The sequence below is a fragment of the Heterodontus francisci genome, chromosome 15 (genome assembly GCF_036365525.1).
Source record: "Heterodontus francisci isolate sHetFra1 chromosome 15, sHetFra1.hap1, whole genome shotgun sequence".
In the NCBI taxonomy this organism is placed as follows: Eukaryota; Metazoa; Chordata; class Chondrichthyes; order Heterodontiformes; family Heterodontidae; genus Heterodontus; species Heterodontus francisci.
In genome coordinates, this window is record NC_090385.1 from 93,898,686 (window position 1) to 93,917,467 (window position 18,782).

General features: G+C 44.8%; 1 protein-coding gene across 1 annotated transcript in view; it reads left to right on the plus strand.

The window, feature by feature from the left end:
• The first annotated feature begins 8,618 nt into the window (after window positions 1–8,618).
• Window positions 8,619–18,782, plus strand: part of LOC137377798 (muscleblind-like protein 3) — a 333,150-nt gene continuing 322,986 nt past the window's right edge. The window contains exon 1 of the mRNA XM_068047866.1: window positions 8,619–8,677. The gene's annotated coding sequence lies outside the window, so the exon portion shown is untranslated. The remainder of the gene's footprint in view (window positions 8,678–18,782) is intronic.

Genomic DNA, 18,782 nt, shown 5'->3' on the forward strand with positions numbered 1-18,782 from the left:
TAAAAGTGGCCCAAATTCCTCTTCAGTTCACAACAGGCAGCCTTGTCCCAAACTCTGAAATGAAGGAATAAAGCACCAGGACCCTTAACTGTTACTGGTACTTACCAATAAAGATGGGATTACCATTTATTTATTTATTATCTAGCAAGATATATAAGAGTTTTGCGACCAGCACGTGACACACTTCTGAAGAGTCAAAGCTATTTTAAGAAGGAGAAAGAAGGGAAGCCAAGGTGGTGGAAGGTTATCGGAGGTAGGTGGAAATTTGGAGTAATCAGTTCAGCCATGAACTTATTGAATGGCGGAGTAGGCTCGAAGGGCCGAGTGGCCTACTCCTGCTCCTAATTCATATGTTCGTATGTATGTTTGTATATTCGCAAGTCATTTTCTGCTGATTCCTTCCGACCTGGAACCAGAAATTTTACAAGCACTGCTCATCTACAAGCTACCCTCACCAACAGCTCTTTCACACCAACAATGACAAACAGGAAAAGACCCTCTGGTCCATCCAACCTGTCCCACACAACTACCGTCATAATTTACAGAATTCCCACCCCACCAAAAGCCATGTAACCTCCTGGGTGTGGTGAACAACCCAATAAAAATCCAGTCTAAATTAGGGGAAAGAAATCTGGGAAATTCTTCTCCAACCTGGGTCGGTGATCGATACTAGTCCAAGAGGCCACTCTGCTCCTGACTAATGTTTTACAACAACAAAAACTTAAATTTATATAGCACCTCTAACATAATAAAACATCCTAAGGCACTTCACAAGAGTGTTATAAAGCTAAATTAGACACCAAGCCACATAAGGTGATGTTAGGGCAGATGTCCGCAAGCTTGATCAAAGAGGTACACTTTAAGTGTAATTTTTAAGTGTAGTGGACATGACCTTATGAAATAGGTGTTAGACAGCTCCAGTTTAGCAGCATAATAATGTGTTGTGCATTACATGATGTTCCTGCCATTGTAAAACAACAGCACATGTATTATGAGCAATGCCATGGGAGATATGCTAGCATTTTTATAATGTTGACAGCTCCAGTGAGCAAGTGTGTGTTTCTCTTTTGAATTGCGTGCTATAAACAATGGCTAATCCCTGCACTTTCTATGTTAAACTGTAAATGTAAATCTTGTGCATATCTACATTGGAAGGGATTCAACTGTAAGCTGGGGCTAAGCGGTAAACTCAGAATTCAGAAGTCACCCTTGTACTGTTACAATCTCACCATTTCTCACCTACACATCACTCACTGAGGAAAGGTTGCTCAATGCTTGTTTTATTAGGAATGGATTAAGGATGCAGAACTGATTCATTCTGTACGAGCACATAGCGTGATGTAATCTGTACCCTTCTGTAGCTAGTTTGCTGACTCCCAGATTATTGCAACGAGCATGAGGCTGCAGCACATGGGAGAAAGAAGAACATAACATGTCCCGAACACAGGGAAGGGAGGACACTCGGTCCAGTTTAGCTTAAAAACGCAGTTGGCAAGATCGGGTGGGAGACCAATGTCTAAGTTTCCCGGTCCATTTCAGTGGCCGCCGTCTGCCTGGTTTCCACCAGGTGTGGGGAGTTAAAATCCCGCCCCCCTGTGTATTTGAGCATAATCACAGCTAACAGTGGGTAACAGCACTCTCTTGCCAGGTTTCTTATCGGGACACTCCCTTTTACAGTGGCTGGTTCAAATTCCGGTTTTATTATATAGGATTATGGGCCTTCGTCTAGTGTTCACGGGAGCAAACTGTACCATTTATAATAAGTGCCTGGGTCCTGATTTTATTATGTGAGATTACAGGGCTAATCCAGGACATGTACTGGCATTTTGGGCATTATGTTCCACCTAGGGGTTTACAGAGAGAAATCTCTGAAGGTGGCAGGGCAGTTGAGAAGGCTGTTTAAAAAGCATATGGTTTTAAACAGAGGCATTGAGTCCAAATGCAAGAAAGTTATGCTATACCTTTACAATCATTGGTTAGACCTCAGATAGAGGGCTGGATTTGTAGGTCCGCCGGGGGCTGGAATGGAGGGCCACAGGCACTACAAATAGCAGCACGGCTGGCGTGCCCATTCCCAACGCCATTCCCACCACTGGGGAGTTTCATCAGGATGGGGGACGGCGGGCCCCGGCAATCTGCCCCATTCTGCAGTGAGGCCAATTAAAGTAGTTAAGGAGATCATTGAGAGTTCGTTGAACGGAGTTTGGGGGTGTCAAGGCTGACCAGGTGCATGGAGGCAGCAGCACAACAGGGAGCCAGTGATGGCCGCACCATTGCCTTTGGTGGGCCCATAAAAGGGAGTGCGGCTGAGAGGGGCACTCAGCCATTGGCACAAAGGCACTATTAGGTGTGCACAGGTTGCGTGGGGAGTGGTCTCTATGTGCTTGGGCAATGTAGGTGTTGTCACCCTCCTGGCATTGCGGGGGCATCAGAGAAAGGGGTAAGACTTCCAGACATAATAGGGAGTCCAGTAGCTGGCAATGGGACGCGACTCTTATATTATGGGTCTCGTGGCAATGAGGAGCAACATCCTCAGCAGCAGAAGCAGAGCACGGGCAGGAGGAGGGCAGAGGAGAGGGACGAGGGGCAGGAAGGTAATGAAGGACATACCCTCAACATAGGATCTACTGCCGAAGGCGGACTACCTGGACATGATGGAGAACCTGTGCCGCAGGAGACTGCACTTATTTAGGCAGATGGTCACTGAGATTGTGCCCTTGTTGTGGAAGACCTCACACCTCGCAGCATTGATCGTCATGCCTTGCCAGTAGCTATGAAAGTCTCTGTGGCCTTAAACTTCTCCACCTCTGGCTCCTTCTAAGGATCACCAGCAGACTTTGGTGGCGTCTTACACATAGCTGAACACCATTGGATCTCACAGGTTACTGATGGCCTATTTGCGAGAGCAGTACAGTACATACAATTTCAAACAGATGGGGCATCGCAGGCACATAGGTAATGGGTTTCGCCACCATTGCTGGATTCACCCAGGTGCTTAGATTTCCAGAAGGCATTTGATAAGGCGCCACATCAAAGATTATTGCAGAAAATAAAAGCTCATGGCGTAGGGGGTAACATTTTGGCATGGATAGAAGATCGGCTAGCTAACAGGAAACAGAGAGTAGGCATAAACAGGTCATTTTCTGGTTGGCAAGATGTAACGAATGGTGTGCCACAGGGATCTGTGCTGGGCCCTCAACTTTTTACAATTTATATAAATGACATGGATGAAGGGACCGAAGATATGGTTGTGAAATTTGCTGATGGCACAAAGCTAGATAGGAAAGTAAGTTGTGAAGAGGACATAGGAGGCTACAAAGGGATATAGATAGGTTAAGTGAGTGGGCAAAGATTTGGCAAATGGACTATAATGAGGGAAAATGTGAAATTGTCCATTTTGGCAGGAGGAATAAAAAAGAAGCATATTATCTAAATGATGAGAGATTGCAGAGCTCTGAGATGCAGAGGGATTTGGGTGTCCTAGTACATGAATCACAAAAAATTAGTATGCAGGTACAGCAAGTAATTTAGAAAGCTAATACAATGCTATCATTTATTGTGAGGGGAATTGAATACAAAAGTAGGGAGGTTATGCTTTAGCTAAAGAGGACATTGGTGAGACCACATCTGGAGTACTGTGTACAGTATTGGTCTCCATATTTAAGGAAAGATGTAAATGTGTTGGAAACAGTTCAGAGACGGTTTACTAGACTAATACCTGGAATGGACTGGTTGTCTTATGAGGAAAGGTTGAACAGGCTAGACTTGTATCTGCTGGAGTTTAGAAGAGTAAGAGGCGACTTGATTGAAACATATAAGATTCTGAGGGTTCTTGACAAGGTGTATGTGGAAAGGATGTTTCTCCTTGTGGGAGAATCTAGAACTAGGGGTCACCGTCTAAAAATAAGGTGTCGCCCATTTAAGACAAAGATGAGGAGAAATTTTTTCTCTCAGAGGGCAGTGAGTCTTTGGAATTCTCTTCCTCAAAAGATGGTGGAAGCAGAATCTTTGAATATTTTTAAGGCAGAGGTAGATAAATTCTTGATAAGCAAGGGGGTGAAAGGTTATTGCTGCACAAGGAGGTAGCCAGGGCTGCACAGGACTTGGGGGTCATGTCAGGATGCCGTCAATGTCAGTGCTCACCTGATCCAGGCATTTTCAGATGAGCCCTTCTAACCCTTCACTACCTCTTCCCACTTTTCCAGTGTTACCATTAAAGAATGGAAGCTCATATGTCTGGCATCATGTGTCAATATTTACATTGTGTTGAATGAGAAAAAATGCACATTTAGAGGTGAAATAAACCCCAGTGAACCACTCAGTGCTCTGCCTGACATGGTGGCCTCCACTCTTGGCCACTTCCACACAGTCTTCCCCTTGTGACCTCAGATAAGGTGGAGACAGCCTGCTCACCTGTCTCTGCTTGCAGCTGAGATGCACGTGCCAGGTCACCCTCATCGTGGAGATGCCAGTGGGGACAATTCCAGAGGCTGCTGCACTGGCGTCAATGCAGGGGCAGCCTCTATCTCTGGGCCCTGCGGTACAGATGCTTCCTCAGTCAGAGTGGCCAAGGAGGCTAATGATAATGATGCTGCCCCATAATAAATGGCACCCTCATCACCCTTGGTGACTGCCTTAGTCCTTGGATGGCGCTCTGGATGGCTGGAGGGGAGCTGAGGTGTAACTAGCATCCACTCCAAACATCTCTGCGCCACCAATGCCATTTATCAGTCAATGCTACGGAATGTGGCATGCATCTTGTGCCTGTCAGTGTACTCAGAGTGCTGCTGCATATGGGTCTCCATAAGGTTAACCACTCTCTCAATGAAGAAGCTCTTGCACTCGAAGCTTTGAGCCATGATGCCACACATGAGTTGAATGGAATTCTGAATTCTCAACCCATGACCTCGCACTGCCTCAGGGAACTCTGGCATGTGGGAACCCATTTGTTACAGCTCATCTAAGTAGAGCCTCCTTTCTTGTAACTCCTGAGGTCCTGCAACTGCACCCAACTGAGCATGGCTGAGACTGTCCACAGCTGCCGCTGCCTCTCTCACCTACTCATGTTCACTAGTGACAGGCTCTTTACCCTCTCTAAACCCGCGCGAGGACCCACCAATGCAATGTGTCTGTGCTGGTGGAGGGCGCACTTGTAAAATGTGCTGGTGCTTGCTCTGATGTCTCTGATGCCAGTGCTTGCCCCAGTGCAGCCAGAGGACTCTGTTCTGCCCCCCTCCACATCAGATCCTAGGAGAGACACAAGAAGAGATTATGAGAACTAGCCTTTGAGAGCAGAAGCCTCTGCAGTGCTGAGGCTCTCCAATGCAGCTGAATCTTTGGCATACTGTCAGATGGGGAGGAATGCACTCCATCCCTTTATCTACAGATTGCAATATTTTTTTCACACGCTCCACCAGGAATGCCTATCTCTCATTTCCCCTCCATATTTTAACCCTCAGAGAACAGGTGGTAATGGATAGGTCACCTGTTATACACCCTGCCAGATTTTAACTCTTAGTGAACTGATGGGAACTGATAGGCTGCCTGTTATACACCCTGCCTGATTTTAACTCTTAGTGAACTGATGGGAACTGATAGGCTGCCTGTTATACACCCTGCCTGATTTTAACTCTTAGTGAACTGATGGGAACTGATAGGCTGCCTGTTATACACTCCGCCTGATTTTAACTCTTAGTGAACTGATGGGAACTGATAGGCTGCCTGTTATACACTCCGCCTGATTTTAACTCTTAGTGAACTGATGGGAACTGATAGGCTGCCTGTTATACACCCTGCCTGATTTTAACTCTTAGTGAACTGATGGGAACTGATAGGCTGCCTGTTATACACCCTGCCTGATTTTAACTCTTAGTGAACTGATGGGAACTGATAGGCTGCCTGTTATACACCCTGCCTGATTTTAACTCTTAGTGAACTGATGGGAACTGATAGGCTGCCTGTTATACACTCCGCCTGATTTTAACTCTTAGTGAACTGATGGGAACTGATAGGCTGCCTGTTATACACCCTGCCTGATTTTAACTCTTAGTGAACTGATGGGAACTGATAGGCTGCCTGTTATACACTCCGCCTGATTTTAACTCTTAGTGAACTGATGGGAACTGATAGGCTGCCTGTTATACACCCTGCCTGATTTTAACTCTTAGTGAACTGATGGGAACTGATAGGCTGCCTGTTATACACTCCGCCTGATTTTAACTCTTAGTGAACTGATGGGAACAGATAGGCTGCCTGTTATACACCCTGCCTGATTTTAACTCTCAGTGAACTGATGGGAACTGATAGGCTGCCTGTTATACACCCTGCCTGATTTTAACTCTTAGTGAACTGATGGGAACAGATAGGCTGCCTGTTATACACTCCGTCTGATTTTAACTCTTAGTGAACTGATGGGAACAGATAGGCTGCCTGTTATACACCCTGCCTGATTTTAACTCTTAGTGAACTGATGGGAACTGATAGGCTGCCTGTTATACACTCCGCCTGATTTTAACTCTTAGTGAACTGATGGGAACTGATAGGCTGCCTGTTATACACCCTGCCTGATTTTAACTCTTAGTGAACTGATGGGAACTGATAGGCTGCCTGTTATACACTCCGCCTGATTTTAACTCTTAGTGAACTGATGGGAACAGATAGGCTGCCTGTTATACACCCTGCCTGATTTTAACTCTCAGTGAACTGATGGGAACTGATAGGCTGCCTGTTATACACCCTGCCTGATTTTAACTCTTAGTGAACTGATGGGAACAGATAGGCTGCCTGTTATACACTCCGTCTGATTTTAACTCTCAGTGAACTGATGGGAACAGATAGGCTGCCTGTTATACACCCTGCCTGATTTTAACTCTTAGTGAACTGATGGGAACAGATAGGCTGCCTGTTATACACTCCGCCTGATTTTAACTCTCAGTGAACTGATGGGAACAGATAGGCTGCCTGTTATACACCCTGCCTGATTTTAACTCTTAGTGAACTGATGGGAACAGATAGGCTGCCTGTTATACACTCCGCCTGATTTTAACTCTTAGTGAACTGATGGGAACAGATAGGCTGCCTGTTATACACTCCGCCTGATTTTAACTCTCAGTGAACTGATGGGAACAGATAGGCTGCCTGTTATACACCCTGCCTGATTTTAACTCTTAGTGAACTGATGGGAACAGATAGGCTGCCTGTTATACACTCCGCCTGATTTTAACTCTTAGTGAACTGATGGGAACTGATAGGCTGCCTGTTATACACCCTGCCTGATTTTAACTCTTAGTGAACTGATGGGAACTGATAGGCTGCCTGTTATACACTCCGCCTGATTTTAACTCTTAGTGAACTGATGGGAACTGATAGGCTGCCTGTTATACACCCTGCCTGATTTTAACTCTTAGTGAACTGATGGGAACTGATAGGCTGCCTGTTATACACCCTGCCTGATTTTAACTCTTAGTGAACTGATGGGAACAGATAGGCTGCCTGTTATACACTCCGCCTGATTTTAACTCTTAGTGAACTGATGGGAACAGATAGGCTGCCTGTTATACACTCCGCCTGATTTTAACTCTCAGTGAACTGATGGGAACAGATAGGCTGCCTGTTATACACCCTGCCTGATTTTAACTCTTAGTGAACTGATGGGAACAGATAGGCTGCCTGTTATACACTCCGCCTGATTTTAACTCTTAGTGAACTGATGGGAACTGATAGGCTGCCTGTTATACACCCTGCCTGATTTTAACTCTTAGTGAACTGATGGGAACTGATAGGCTGCCTGTTATACACTCCGCCTGATTTTAACTCTTAGTGAACTGATGGGAACTGATAGGCTGCCTGTTATACACCCTGCCTGATTTTAACTCTTAGTGAACTGATGGGAACTGATAGGCTGCCTGTTATACACTCCGCCTGATTTTAACTCTTAGTGAACTGATGGGAACTGATAGGCTGCCTGTTATACACCCTGCCTGATTTTAACTCTCAGTGAACTGATGGGAACTGATAGGCTGCCTGTTATACACCCTGCCTGATTTTAACTCTTAGTGAACTGATGGGAACTGATAGGCTGCCTGTTATACACTCCGCCTGATTTTAACTCTTAGTGAACTGATGGGAACTGATAGGCTGCCTGTTATACACCCTGCCTGATTTTAACTCTCAGTGAACTGATGGGAACTGATAGGCTGCCTGTTATACACTCCGCCTGATTTTCTTTTCCTGCTGGTTTCAATGGGAAGTAACATTGGGTGGAGTGTTTAGCAGGCAGATAATCCACGACCATCAGTTCTGTGCCAAAAGTCAAAATCAGCCCTTCGCTGTGCTAAAAAGGAAATCTTGAGCATTTTGATGTACTACATCCAGATAGATAGGTAAGTATCCTGTCTCAATTTGTAACAGAGTTTTTCTCAATCCTTTGCCAGTTATTGTGAAGCTAGAATATCAGGCTTCAGCTCCTTGCTGTCACCTGACACTCATACCTGAGTATTAATGATTGCAACTTCACCATTGCAGGTTGCTCATGAACTAATCTGCTGCCAATTACCGGGTGCACTAGGTGGCTCAGTAACGTTTCTGCACTGGCTTGCTTCTCATGCTATTTATTCATACAAACCAAAAGACATACAAGTGCGATCTTTGTACACGGTGAGGCGTGGAAATTACTCGGGTGAGTCTTGATAGTCGCTTTTGTTTGAACCCTTTGTATTTCAGCTTGCGGCTGCATTCCGTTTGCCTAATTATATCTGTCAGAGCCTGACAAGATCTGAACGACGTCTTGCTGTGATCTCAGTAAGATCTTTAGTCTTAGAGCCACAAGGAGCATAGCATAGATTCTGCAGATATCAATGAGACAGCTGGAAGGCTATTCCCAAACTTATTGATGACAAGATTTTAAATGGGTTTTAAACCTGAGATGCATGTGTAATTAATGCACTTACTTTAAAAACATTTCCTGATTTCAATATGTCAGGATTTCTATTTTTGTTGAAATTCTAGAATGAAGTGATACAATGTTGGTGATGAGAAGGTCGCCAGCTTACCTGGCTTGAGCGATTCCTGTTTATATGGAAACAAACGTGAAGCAGAAAACAACGGCCACAAAATCCATTCGGATATGTCAGAGCAGTGCAGATGTTTTAGCTAGGCCTCAGGCCTGAGGTGTTGCAAATGGGACTTCTGTGTTTTGTACAGGTTTCCCTTAATGAGATCAATGTAAGAGGAGAATAAAAAATTGTAAATGGTGGCAATCTGAAATAAAAACAAAAAATGCTGGAAATGTAGAGTGTGAAGAGAGAAATGATGGGTTGCTTTGGGAATTAGATACCTAACGGCAATTTTGTTTTGGGTGTTCGACATTTCACCAGAATATTTGGGATAGGACTTGGTCTGATGATGGGTCTGTGTCAGAAGTATTTGTGGGGGGTATTTTAATATGGGTGAACGCATGAGTTTGAATGCAGTTGGGGGGGGTGAAGTACGGGAAAATTGCAAGCGCATCAGGAAGCCAGCTTCAACTCGCCAACTTCCGCATTTTAATTGCAGCATTTTATGCTGCATACAAGTAACCCCTCAGCATAGTAAAAGGATCTGAAAGGGTTAATGTTTGATACAGTGAGAGTAAACTTCCATTGTAGTGATGACGAGGTAATAGTCACTTGGGTATTAGGCTTGGAAGAAGCTAGAAGCAGCATAAGGTGTGCTGGCTAGATAGGCTTGTGGAGAGTGTAAATAGATATATGTATATCATAAATAAGTTATTCTTTAGCCCTATAAAGACTCCAAGACTGCTGTAAACAACACTTGATATATGCTACAACAATACACAACACTCAGGAGAAGCGGTTTGCAATTAAAAGCGATAATGATGTGAGTTTTCGAGTTCAAATTTGGCTCCACATGTTTCTCAGGTTACCTGGAACTTGCCAATGAAAACAAGGCAGGAAGAAATGGCAATTGAGGAAGATAAAGCTATGACAGGGAAAAATGGCTATAGATATTTAGTACTGACAGCTGCTTTCTCACCTCTTGTGTGAAAGGATTTGTTTACAGTTCTTTTGCTGAGAGGTTATTTTACACACTTTGGGGATGTCATCTACAGCTTGGAGGTTTGGAGGTCTGATCTGCAATTTGGAGCTCTGTCTATCAGATCAGCATGGGTGCCCCTTACACTGTATTACTCTGGACCTCAGATGAGGGCCAAGATGACCAGTGGCAGATCCAGCATCATGAGTAGCAGGAGAATCAGAACCAGTAGCAGCAACAGCAGTAGCACCAGCAGTACCAAGAGCAGCAGGACCTGCAGTAGAACAGCCTACTGCTCATAGACCTGTAGCTCAGAGGAGAGAGCGGATCAGCAGAGAGGTGTAGCTTATAGGAGGCCATATCTGCAACACAGGCTGAGGATAAGCTTCCTCGACATGTTGGAACTCCAGTGTCTCAGGAGGCTCAGGGTGTTGCATCAGGTGATGGAAGAAACTTGCATCCTGCTGGAACAAGACCTGTTGCCATGTGGACCTGATGGCTACACTTCACCAGTGGCTGTCAAACTCACCACCACCCTCAATGTTTTTGCCTCCGGTTCCTTCCAGGGCTTTGGCTGGAGATGTTTCTAGGATCTCTCAGTCAGTAGCCAACAAATATATAAGGCAGGTGACTAATGGTTTCTTTGCCAAGGCCACCAATTATGTCAACTTTACCTGTGATGACACTAGTCAGAGTTGATGGGTGTTTGTGTTTGTGCTGTCGTTGGCTTCCCACAGGAGCAGTGTCATCGACTGTAGGCATGTGGCAACAAAGACCCCTATAGATCACCCAGGACTGTTGGTCAACCACAAGGCCTTCCATAAACCAATGTGCAGCTGGTGTGAATCACAAAGAGATCTTTATGCACCTAGACATAAGATTCCCAGGCAACTGCCAAAGTGCTTTCGTCCTGTGGCAGTCCATCATCCCAAATGCCTTTGTACCAGCTGGTTGCTGGGAGACAAGTGACCCACTCAAAATCTGGCCGAGGAGATCTCAGAAACCCAAAGCAACAGGCCCAGGAGCGATACGATGATTACCAGATGTCTCAGTGAACAAACCATTGGCATGCTGCAGATGTGTTTCTGCTGCCTGGACAGATGTGAGGTGTCCTTCAGTACTCACCAACCAGGGTCTCCAGAATGATGGCGATGTACTTGTGTTCTGTGCAACATTGCGCAGCAGTGAGGTTTGGACCTGCAGGAGAAACCAGGCAAAGAACACAGAGCCTCTCCAGATGATTCCGAGGAGGAGGAGGAAGATAAAGAAAAGGGGGATGAAGAGGAGGTGGCTGAAGGTGCTACGGGCATCGCCAGTGGTGCACATTGCTGCCCAAGATGCCCGGGATGCCCTCATTATTGTGAGTTTCACTTAGGTTCCACCAGCTCACCCATCTGACAACCACATGCAGAAGCTACTTTTGTTTGCCCTCCACTCCCACAATGCCACTAACAAAAGCAGTCCTGCAAGCAATCAAGTCTTCCTTTCACAGCCCCCCCCATTGCTTTCAATTCATGTCTTTCCATTCATCATCGCACAGCTGAAAAGGTCACTTGTTAGCTCGCAACCAAAATTGGTAAGACAGGAAAGTGGTGGAAAAGACTAACATTTATGTGGCTCAAATATAAAACAGAAACTTAACTCTTCTAATAGTGTATAAGATATCCATGTGCAACTAGAAATATTTACTCTTCATTTTGCTGCAACTGCTGCCTGTAAGTTCAGCAGAGATAGAGACAGGCTGCTTAGATCCCTGCTCTGACTGCTGAGATGCTCTTGGCTGACAACTTCTGGGTTTTGGAGCCTGTGAGGTGCCCTGCCAAAGGCTGCCCCACCTGCACCTGTGCAGGGACTGACTTAGCCATCAGGCAATGAGGCAGCTACTGACTATGCAGAGAGCAATGGGTGAGAAGTGGCAGCACTTTGAGTGAAGTGCCCACGTCCACGTCTCCTATCACCATCATCCCTTTCATGGCCCAGTTGCACTTCCCTGCTAGCAATAAGCTGGAGAACAGTTTGCTGCAATCAGTGGAGCAGTGAACAAACTGAGGCCATGGTATCAGTCATCCTATTGAAGGTGACATTCATAGCTTGCAAGCCACTGGTGAGGTCTGCTGTATGCACTTCCATATGTTTGCCCCATTTGATGTGCCATGCAGATGACTATTCTTTCCATGGGTGAAGACATCATTGCAAAGACTTGCAACATTATGCCACTCATATTTGAGACAGACTCCTCCAATCTCTCCGCAAGCATGCACAGGAGGCTGGAAAGCCTGCCAGTACAACACACATTCTCTGCTACTGCTCCAGATGTCTTGTCTTCATTGATGCCCCCCTTCCCCCCCCCCCCCAGATTCAGCATCTACACCCAGCTGTGTAGAGCTTGGAGTGTCCTGCAGCCTCTGACACAGGAACTGTTGTCCCTCTCTCCATTATCTGCTCTTTCTCACTTGTGATGAGTGAGTCACCAGATGAAAACACAACTATCTGCATTACTGAACCCACCCAAGTGTGAGTATCTGAGCTGGTAAATGGTCTGTGTGAGGAGTTGCTGTCACATTGGCCAGCTGGAACACCTCCTGCAGGACACATGAAGGCCCTGTGGGAGATAAAAGATGTGAATGAGAATTGTCAAGGATCATCTCCTGGGTTTTGGAGCCTTTGAGGGCACATAAACATATTTCACTCGCTGTTGACATCAAGTCAACATGAGTGAGTGTTGTATGCCATGTGGTTGGTTGTGTAATGTTTAATTCTGTCATCAGGTAGCTGGTAGACCCTCATCTCCCCATCTTCAGTGGTGGATGGATAGCTGAGGATGTAAGGAAGTGCATAGACATAGAGGGTTGGGTGTACTTGCAAGGTAAGCTGGTGTGAGGAGTGATGTCCTGGAGTAGACTTGAGAAGGCAGAGTGAGGAGGTTGGGTGATTTGCACAATGTGCCATTGCTCTTACCTTACCTGCGCTACTTAGGCCATTGAAGCACTTCCTACATTGTATCCAGACACTGTGCACCTGCTCTGGACCTTCTCTTCTCCTTCCAACCACACTTTTTTGGTGTCCCCAGCTGGCATCTTCCTCCTGTCAATATGGAACAATATCTCCCTCACAGCCCTGGCAGCACAGCCAGGGAGCCACGACTGAACTGAGGTGCACCCTGTGACTTGTTTGATTCCATTCTCTCACTTCCTTCCCTTTGCTCCCAAATCCAAACTTCTTCAAATTGCATGTTTGGAGTGCCCCTTTTAATTTTTTTCAAATTCTTTCATGGGATGTGGGCGTCGGTGGCTAGGCCAGCATTTATTGCCCATCCTTAATTGCCCTTAAGAAGGTGGTGGTGAGCTGCCTTCTCTTTAAAGACGGTCATAAACGAGTAGAGGGTGATAGCGAGGGAGAGAGGTTTAAGGAGCGAATTCCAAAGCATGGGGCCTAGATGGCTGGAGGCATGGCCATCAATGGTGGGTGTCATGCAGGCCAAGAATGAGACACGTTAATTTCGCTACATGAACATTGATTTTTAAGCGGTTACTGGAGTAAAGAAAGAACTTGTATTTTTTTTTTAATAACGCCAGACCCTTGACTGGAAAGACATTTGCGTAGTAACAGACAGTACTTGGAAAGGACAAAGGGGTCACTCCCTGCTCCAATTTAAGCCACAATGGACTTTTGATTATCAGACGTCGAAGGTGGAGAGGCTAGCATTCCAGGTTAACTGCTAAGATGGCCGAATACACAAACAGACGTGGTTAGGCCAGTTTAGTCACATGACTAACTGGCTGTTGGAGATTTTGAATTTGAACTTGCCACAAAGAATTTGAACTCAGAAAGCTGTTTGCTCCTGGACTGAAAGGCTCTCTTTTGTGTCTGCTCTCATCTCACTCTCACCAGCTTCGGAAACCATTGAAGACATATGAACCCCAAGAGAGAAAAGTCTCCTGCAGTGAACAAGGTTTAAGAAGGATACTGGGCCCCAAAGAAAAGCAAGATCTACTTTCAATCAAGGACTCTACAGCAAGCTCAAGCACAGTAAAAAAAACCTTTTTCAGAGATTGCCTCAAACCTCTCCACTATTTTTCTTCTACTCTTTTCTGTCTCTATTTGCATGTGCATATTGCGTATGCATGTTTGTGTGGGGCGCGGCGTATATTCATAGGCCTTAACTGAATTAGAATTTAAATTTAAATTTTATAAAATTTCACTTTTCTTCTTTAAACCTAAGAAAGCCTGTTTGCGCTCATTTCTTTGCCTTAGAATGGGAAAGTGATGAACAAGGATTCACCAAGGGGGAGCTCAAAACAGGTGTGTTTAAGATTAAACCCTGTTCCAATAAGACTAACTGAAGACTGAAAGAGACCCCTAGACACCTTTCTCACCTGGTCGTAACAGAAATTTGGGTGCTAGCGTCCAGAATTTTACCCTCAGACAAACGAGAAATTGGAAGCTAAATTATTGCCAATCAAAAAAAAGGAGCAAGTTTTCAATACACGTTTTCTTGTGGCTGTGTGTGATTGAGTACTAACATGTCTGCAACTGAAGCTAGTAGCTCTCCAAGCCAGAGTGAAGTAACTTGGGATAAGTTAAAAGCACTGTCTATGGAGGAGTTGAGAAAAATGGCTGAGCAGTGTGGGATCACTGTACATGGCAAGGCTAGGAAGTCTGAACTCCTAAGGCTAGTGGAAAACTATTTTTCCCTTGAATCTGAAGAAGCAGAAGCAGTGTTAGAAGCAGACCCAGACAGGGTACTGCTAGCAAAGATACAATTGGAACAGAGGAAACTTGAATTAGAAGACAGGGAAAGAGAAAGAGAAAGAAAGAGACAGGAAAACAAGAGAGAGAGGCAGGAGAGGGAGAAAGAGAGAGCCTTTCAGAAGGAATGTGAAGAAACAGAAAGACAGGAGAAAGAAAGGGAGAGGCAGGAGAGAGAGAGAAAGAATATTGCATAAAGAATGGGAAGAAAGAGAGTTGAGGTGGCTTGAGTTAACTAGGGGACGACAGAGCAACCTGGTGAAAGCATGGCCAATATGGAGGAGCATAATTCAGGGCTGGGTACAAAATCGCTAAAACTCGCTCAATTAATTCCAAAGTTCAATGAGGAAGATGTGGAAGCGTCTTTTGAGAAACTGGCAAGACAGCTAAAAACTCTGCTGCCTGTGTCCTTATGTGCGCCAAGTCCCATTCATCCATCATCCTGTGATCGCTAACCTACATTGGCTCCCAACAACACCTCAATTTTAAAACTTTCAACCATGTTTTCAAATCCCTCCTTGGCCTCACCTCCTACTATCTCTGTAATCTCCTCCAGGTCCACAACTCTGCCAGATATCTGTGTTCCTCTAATTCTGGCCTCTTGAGCATCCCCGATTTTAACTGCTCCACCATTGGTGGTCATGCCTTCAGCTGCCTAGGCCCTAAGCTCTGGGATTTCCTCTCTGCACCTCTCTGCCTCTCTACTTCTCTTTCTTCCTTAAGGCTCCTTAAAACCTACCTCTTTGACCAAGCTTTTGTTCATCTGCCCTAATATCATCTTCTGTGGCTCGTGTCAAATTTTGCTTTATAATACTCCTGTGAAGTGCCTTCAGATGCTTTATTATATTGAAGGCACTACATAAATACAAATTGTTGTTGTTGTTGAGTTAAACACAAGGATGATGAATTCAAATTTTGAGGCAGTGGTTTAACAGGGACAAAGCTGACGTGTGAGCGGGACATGGGAATAGGATATGGGCAGCAGAGTTTTGGATGAGTTGAAGTTTACGAAGGGTAGAGGATGGGGAGGCCAAACATGAGAGCATTGGAATAACGGAGTCTGGAGGTGACAAAGGAATGGATAAGATTTCAGCAGCAGATGAGCTACAGGTGGATGCAGGCGAGCAAGATTATGAGATGGAAGTGGGTGGTCTTTGTGATGGAAATGATATGGGGTTGAAAGCTCAGCTCAGGGTCAAATAGGCCACCAAGGTTGCAAACAATCTGGTTCAACATGACAATGACTAGGGAGAGGGATAGAACTGTTGGTAAGAGTATGGATTTTCTGGTAGCTGCCAGAAATTATGACTTTGATCTTTGGCTCATCCAAGACTGCATTTGGACAAGCAGTGTGCAACACATTGGCTGTGGAGAGATTGAGACAGGTGATGGAGAGGTAGAGATGGGTGTCATCAACATAGATATAGAGGCTGATCCTACGTCTTCAGATGGCATCACCAATGGGCAGCATGTAGATGGGGGTCTCCAGAGTTAACAGTGCGGGGGCAGGAACGGAACACACTGCTTTAGATGTTCTGATTAGGATTGGATTGAAAAGGGTGGAACCAAGTGTCAGCTGCCTTCCTGAGCTGAACAATGGAGAAGGATGATGTGGCTGACCATGTCAAAGGCTGCAGAGAGGTCAAGGAGGATGAGAGGGGAAAATGCACAATGGGCACAGTCATGGAGAATGTCAAGGGCCATTTCAGTGCTACAGGAGGGAAGGAAATCTGACTGGAGGGACTGGAGGGATTCAAACATAGAGTTTCAAGGAAAATGGACATTGATTTTGGAGGCGGCAATGCATTCAAGAACTTTGGAGATGAAAGGGACGCTCGAGATTGGGCAGTAGTTTGCAAGGATGGAGGGTTCAAAGGTAGATTTTTTGAGGATGGAGGCAATGACAGCAGTTTTGAAAGAAAACTATTTACAATGACAGCTAACATGGTGGTCAGGAAGGGCTGTAGTTTATTGGAAATGAAGTCAAGGCAGTAGGAGATGGTTTTCATGGGCAAGAGGAGCTCAGAGAGAGGTCATGAGGGAAGATGCAAGAGAAAGTCAAGAAAGATTAGGTAAAGTACACCAAGTAGGCTCTTTAGTACTCATGGTTGACTCTTACGGGAAAGATCAGTCAAAATGTGGGGGAGTTTAATGAAAATTAAGAGTAGCTGTGTCAATTGTCTGGTCATTTATCTCATTGCTGTTTGTGGGATCTTGCTCTATATAAATTGGCTGCTGCATTTTGTACATTACAACACTGAATATACTTCAAAATCACTTCGTTGGCTGTAAACACTTTGGGACGTCCTGAGGTCAGGAAAAGAGCTATATAAATGCAAGGTCTTATCGTCTTTTTAACTTGTACACATAGTGGCTGCGATCCAAACATGAATCATGTATTTTTCTGTCAAAAACACAAAGAGAATGTCAGAAGCTGGGATGTTTACTGAGCATCAAAGCTTTACAGGAGGGTTAAAGTGAACTCACATTTTCGCTTGACCCAGTAATCTTTTGAGTTTTAATTGATGATCAACAGCCTAGTTGACAGATGGGCCCAAATATACACGACAGGCAGTGAAGACCATAGAGTCAACAGCAGTTACAGAACCTACATGTAGGAACTTTGTGTTCACTTTTGCAGAGAAGCCGGGCAGCCACTTTGAGAAATGTGGCAGTCATTTTATTTTGTGTGGCCCAAATGGACTTAATAGCTATTTTCAATAGAATTATAGTAATTTTAAAACTGCATCCAGCAGTTGGATAAATAATTTAAATGGTACGTTTGGCGTCTGCAGAAATTTTAGTCTGATGCTGCTTGAGCAATAATAAATCGAAGCTTCCCTTGGGTAGTATTATTTTACAACTGGAGTTCTGTTCAGAACAAATGTCAATGTTAAATTTGAAAAGTCTTAAACTAAATTCCCAAACTTTGAGTAAGTTCAGTAACGTGTAAGATCGTATCGGAACCAAGTCGTAAAAAATATACTTTGTTAAATAGAGGACAAATAATGAAAATCTATTGGATGTCTTAAACAACAACAACTTGCATTTATCTAGCATCGTGAAAGTAGTAAAATGTCTAGAGGAGTGTTGTCAAACAAAATTGGACACCCAGCGAAAGAAGATGATAATCATCAGACAGGTGACCGAAGGTTTGATCAAAGAGATACGTTTTAAGGCGCATTTTAGAGGAGGAAAGAGAGATTGAAAGGCAGAGAGGTTTAGCTTGGGAATTCCAGGGTTAAGGGCCCAGGCAGCTGAAGGCACAGTCGCCGAGCCTGCAGCAATCAAAACTGTGGACATACGAGAGGCCAGAATTAGATGAGCACAGATATCTCAGACAGTTGTAGGACTGGAAGAGATTACAGAGATAGGGAGGCGAGAGGCCATGGAGGGATTGGAAAACAAGGATGAGAATTTTAAATTCAAGTCATTGCTTGACCAGGAGCCAAAGTAGGTCAACGAGCACAGGGATGATGGCCGATGACTTGTATTTCATTGGCTGTAAAGTGTTTTGGGACATCCTGAGGTACTGGAATACATGTTCTTTCTTTTTCGGAGTCCTAGAGGATTGAGGTTCCACGTGTCCAACCAATGCAGAACAATAATGAACAAGGATGTTGAACTTTGTAGTGAAAACAATAGAAGTCCAAGGAAGGGGCAGCAATGCTCTGGATATACCACACCTTGAGTACTCATTCAGTCAATGTGAGACAAGGGAGAGATTCAAGTGCTGGAGACAGTACATGGTTGATCCCAGTGCTCAGTGTCTGAGTTATGAGGAAAGTCTAGAAAGATTTGTGGGTGTGAATTTCCTTAGAGTGTTTCCTGCTCCATCACTGTAATTTCAGCACAAGTGAAGTGTAGCAGGAGAAGCTCTGAGAAGTTCATTGCTTTGGTGTTTTCCACCTTTAAGGGAAATGGTAAATTTAGGGCTGATATCAGGAAATTCTTTACACAAAATATGGTTCCGTGTCCAGAATTGCTTAAGAAACAACTGA